General features: G+C 28.2%; 1 long non-coding RNA gene across 1 annotated transcript; it reads right to left on the bottom strand.

The window, feature by feature from the left end:
• Nucleotides 1-3,974: 3,974 nt before the first annotated feature.
• LOC137809777 (uncharacterized) lies at nucleotides 3,975-4,910 on the bottom strand. Its single transcript, XR_011080809.1, has 2 exons — nucleotides 4,774-4,910; nucleotides 3,975-4,304 (listed from the first exon to the last, which is right to left on the bottom strand). It is a non-coding gene; the product is annotated as an uncharacterized lncRNA (long non-coding RNA).
• Between the last annotated feature and the right edge of the window lie 893 nt (nucleotides 4,911-5,803).

Here is a 5,803-nt window from a genome sequence, read left to right on the forward strand (position 1 = left end):
AATTTATATTATTAATAAAAATGCCAAATTAGCATGATTTCCATGAAATCATTATCCAAAACTTTTTGGTTGTAAAGAGTACGTTCACTAGATTTAACTTAGTATGTACTGTTCCCATTTCATTATAACCAAAAAACAGTATTCTTTGATCTTCGAAATTTTACGATATTAATTGCATGCACAGGTAGGTTCTTCTTCTTCATACTTAATTTTCTACAATTACTGTAGAATAGAACAATTTAAGGGGGTCTCTAATGTGATGGGATCGAGTGGATGGCATTTTCCTTTCCTGTGATTCATACGTGAATAATCTGCACTTTGAAGCAGACCTTTAAAAACAATGGATTTGAGAAAGAGGAATCTAAAAGCATCAATTCATTACTTTGATTGTTCAACATGTGACTTCGAATCACATGAAAATAATGAAACTGACCAAGATCAAGTTGTTTAGGCACATATATGATTCATAAGATGCTTCCGAGTGTAGTGAGGTCTTAGTAAGGTTGGTTGAATGAGGAGCTTTATGACAGCATGCAGAGAACAAAGAAGTTCCCTGAGGATAATCCGTAGCATATACCAGTACAATAAAAATGACTAAAATAAAAGGTAATAATCTCTAAATAAAGAAGGAATAATAGGAAAATAAGTGCAAATTGTTAAAAATATAAATTGTTGCAAATCTTATTTTATAACGATTTGGTAAGAAAGATTGAATTTTAGAATTTGATATAAATGAGTACAAACTTTATATTATAGCTAATTTTATAATATAGATTTAGATTTTTAAAAATCCAATGTGTTTTTACCAGAAAAATGTTCGGAAGCTCTACTTGAGAAGGACCGAAAATTCTTTAAGGAAGGAATACGTTCTCAATTGATCTTCAATGTGAAAAGAACTATCTGATGTTTAAGTTAGAAGTACAGAGATAATAAAGATCTTTGTTATTATCATTTTTTATTTTTTGTCATTGAGGATGTGTGATGTTTGAGTCAGTCAATTTAGGATGAAGAGATTTGAATTGGGGTGGTCAGTGAGATTTGAAGTCACAAGAACAAGATTTTATTCAAAGGTGGAGCGCTGGACTATTCTGAGATTTTTTTTTTGGCTCAATTGAAAGTTTGGTCTTGAACTACTTCTAAATTCTTCTCTGCTTGTTTCTCTTATTCTGATTGGTGTCTAATTCTTCTGGATTGACTTGTTTCGCTTTAGTTGTTGTCTGGTTGTGGTTTTTGGCAGGGCTAGTTTTGAATTGTTGGCAGGAAGGTGTGTGATGTAAGGATGTATCCGATTTTTTGTATACAGGTTGGATCACTCCTGAAGTGATTCTTATATATATATTGCTTATTGCTGATAAAAAAAAAAACAAAGATAACAAAGATGAGAGAGGTTAAGAGTATGAGATAAGATAAAATTGTACTTCTTAAAGAATGAATATTTATAGATTAATTAGGTGGTATCATTTGAGTAGACTATTATGAGTTTTTTAGATTAATAATGTAACTATTATTTAGTGTTTCATAAATAGTGGTTCATCACTTTAGAATTATTGATTTGATCGTTTTATTAATGATTATCATAAAGGAAAGTAATCACTTGAGGGCAGATGAGTTACATAGTGAATATTTTCTGCTAAGAAGTCCGACCATTCAGCATCATACGTTGCTTCACAAGCCTTAATTAGACAGCATTGGTTGTTCTAAATTATAAATTTAAATTTACTTCTTCTGTTTGAAGTTTGTATTTTATTTTTTCAGTCACTTCAATTATTAATACTGGGTTTTAGTTTAACAATTACTGCATGAAAATGTTCTAGGCTTCTCGAAGAACCACGAACGATGGGATTAATCTTAAGTTCACGGGATTTGAAAAAAAAAACTGCCATGGGAAAAAAATTAGACTTTTGGATCTGTTGATAGCGTTTAAAAAAAAACAACTTTTTCATGAAAAATCATGAAAGATGGTATGTAAAAAATTAGAAAAGATAAACAAAAATAATGTTTGCGAAAATTTGGAAATAATGTACTTTAAGAGAAAAAAAAAATGTTACAAAAAATTATAGAATTCAAATTTTCGTATATATAAATTAAAGAAAAGGCTTTTAACAATTGTTCCAAGAGAATCTTTAGTCAAACCTAGCGAAAGACTTATACATTGGTGAGCTTAGAACTATAAGATTGAAGTTAAAGACAAAACTTACAACTTACTTGATTAAATTAAAAATGCTTTGGTATAATTTACTAATAAAATTGATGGTAAATATAAATTTTTAGTTATTTGAGATAAAAAAAATTCGAGTAAATTGGTGAAGGTGGAAATTAAAAAAAAAAAAGACTTAATTGCTAGAAGCTAGCTTTTTTTTTATCAGCAATAAAAAATAAATAAATGGAAACCACTTCAGGGGTGGTCCAACCTTTATACATAAATAGCTAGTGCCTTACCAACCTCCAATCAAGGAATACCTTTCAACTTAAAAATGAACAACCAAAGCAACTCAAGAAAACATTAAACAACCAGCTTCATACAATCCACTGGGTTCAAAACCCAGTCGGGGTACGTAAAGTAATTACAACCGGACTTTGCAAAAATTCAAGACCAAACATTTAAATACCTCGAGCGCATCTACCATGCCCCTGTCGAAGGTCACTGAGTTCCTATGTCTCCAAATTCCACTCACAACACCAACCCAAATCGCCCCCCAAACTTCATTAACCACATCCGAAGCCGAACACAACCTAAATTGTTGGAAGTTTATCAAAGAGTCCTTGTGAATAACAAACGACACTCCAAGCCACTCAAAACAAAGACACCACACCCGCTAGGTAAACTCGCAGACGGAAAACAGATGACAGGACGACTCTTCCACCTTCCCACACACCAGATTCTCTACCACCACCCCTCGCCTTTCCAAATTTACCCTAGTAGCAATCTTATTCTCCATCACCCTTAGTTGCATTCTCTTTTCCTATGATTTTTGTTTCTATTTCACATAAGCATTCTTAATTTAATCTGTAACAAACATTTTTTAGTTTTTATATCAATTCCCTGAAACAAATCTTACCTTTGTTTGTTTTTATGGAAATATATGTTAATATTTAAATTATTTATTCGCTACACTACCATGTATTTCGATTTGGATCGTTTATTTAATTACATTACACTTAAAAAAAATATTAAATAACAAAAAATAACTAAATATAAATTAAATATTATTTTATAAATTAAAAAATTATTAGTATTTAAAATAATTTTTATTACTAAAAAAATTATAAACTTATTTCTAAATTGATATCTATTTAATTACCAAAATTTTAGAATTATTATAAATAAAATTTAAAGTTGTAATTTTGAAAAAAAAAATATATTTCTATTATTATATTTTGTGAATACAACACAACCTATTTTGGAGAACTTTATATGAATTAGAAGAAGTTGTACATAAATAGTAATTTATAAATAGTACATTATTTTTTAATTTCCATAAAAGTTGTGTATACATCTAAAAAAATATTTTTCAATAACTAAACACATTTTAATTATCTTTTGACACCATAATTTTCATGATCGTCATTGTTAATTATGAAAATGTTGTCATGTAATAAATGTTAAGCTAATAAAATAAAATCTAGGATGATAATACGAGTGCTGTTTCATTTTAGTCCGTCTCGCACTTCACCATTTTGTAGGTTAATAGGTTTAACTTACACCTTTTGTATTACTTTGAAAAATAAAATAAAAAAGTATTATATAATATTTTAATCTTAAATTTGAATATTTTATAAATATCTCACCATCCTAATGAAATTTAATTTCCCCAATTTTTTTACGAACAGGGTTGAGACTATTTTTGTTGATATAATCTTTGTCTAATAAACTATTCAACAAAGGTAAAGTCTCAATTTTGACACTTTTTTGTAAACCAAAGAAATGTGGTTAAAAGAATTATTTTTTTTATCAGCCCAAAAAATTAAATGAATGGATATTTAAGGAATCCTCTATAGAAAATTGAGCTCAAAAATACCTTACATATGATATTCTTCTCATATTTAATTTTGCAAAATGAAACTAATGGTAGCACATCCCTAACCACAGAAAACTACAACTGCATAGGCACAATCAGGCTCAGAAAATTTACAACTGAAAAAAAGTATCTCATTATTATTATTATTTATTTTATCATCAGTATCTCATTAATAAACAGATTCTTTGCTCTTCTACCCCTTTGGCCAGCAAAAAAGCATACACAGCACTCCGCAAGTTCACATAATGCAGTCCAACCTGTAGCCAAGTAAGAGGAAAATAATGCCTGCAACCCGAGAGGGAAGACGCGATGCAACAAAAAAAAAAACATAACTGTTACACCTTTTGAAATCACCTTATAAGTGAAGAACAAATTATTTATATTTTATTGGTGTATACTGCTCGATCACCACACCCTTAAGTATTAGGATCACTTTTTCCATAATTTTTTTTAAAATTACTTAAATTAAAGTTAATCTATACATACATTAATTGTTAAAATAAGATTTGAATAATTTTACAATTTTTTTAGTTTATTTTAATTTTAATGAAATTAATGTATATTTTTTTTCATATTTTTTTTCTCTTAGAATTTGTAAAGGACGTGCAAGCCTATTTAAACGACTGATATAAGCAAGAAAAATGAGTGTATGGAAAAAGAAAAATAAATAATTAAAATAGATTAAAAAAAAGTGAAAGTAAGAAACCAAACACATTGAGTGAACGTATAGCATGCATGATGCATGAAGAATAACCTAGTTTGAGCGAGTGTTGAAGTGAATGTTGCAGGAGAATTGCTGGGCAAATCTCCTTTGGCGGGTTGCGGAATGTTGCATGGCTTGTGGTGATACCTGCCAAAGAGAACTTGCCCTGTAATGCACCACAACAACTGCTACTGCACACATCATTTCATACACTGATGGCAAAACTATTTATGCCTTCCTACAATGGGTATATCCACTGGAACAATGCCATCCATACGGTTTTATTCCTTTCACTACAAACCACCCCTTTTCCAAAACTCATTTCATTACATAATAATTTGAAGTATCTGTATATCTACTAAAATACAAAAATAAATGTAAATTTCACTCATATTTTATTTCAGATTTCTTCTTCTCTTTACATTATACAATAATATTTAAAATATAAAAATTAAATATTTCTTAATAAAAAATTGAATGGTTTAATTGTATATTAAAACTATAGTACAAATTATAATGTGATATATCCTATCACTGTTAAAAAAGGACAAATAAATGTTTATTTATTAGTATTTATATTATTTTATATTATTTTATATTTTATGTAAATGTCATTGATGTAAAAACTTTGGTAGATTTTATATTGCTTTTTAATACGTCAACTCTTAAACTGATACAAAACTGAAAAATGTTATAAAACTGAAAAATGTTATAATAATTGTTACCAAAATCAATGTTTTTATGAGTTAACTTTGAGTCGATGTGTTAGTTCATGATTTATTATCATTGTTCTGGATTGTGTAATACAAGAAAATCATAAAATAAAAATTAATTTTAGAAAAAAAAATAATTAGTTGTTATAGTGATTAAATTAGAGATATTTTAGAAACTATTTTTTTTTTATAAATTAGTTTATATCATTGTTAAATAGTTTATAAATTGGTATCTAATTTTTTTATCAGCAATAAACAATAAATAAATGAGAACCATTCAAGGTGGTTCAACCCTTATACAAAGTTACACAAAAACCCAACTTCTAACTAGAACCGCCTACCTAACCAACGAAAGCATTAACTAAAAT

The sequence above is a fragment of the Phaseolus vulgaris genome, chromosome 2, assembly GCF_000499845.2.
Source record: "Phaseolus vulgaris cultivar G19833 chromosome 2, P. vulgaris v2.0, whole genome shotgun sequence".
NCBI classification, from domain to species: domain Eukaryota; kingdom Viridiplantae; phylum Streptophyta; class Magnoliopsida; order Fabales; family Fabaceae; genus Phaseolus; species Phaseolus vulgaris.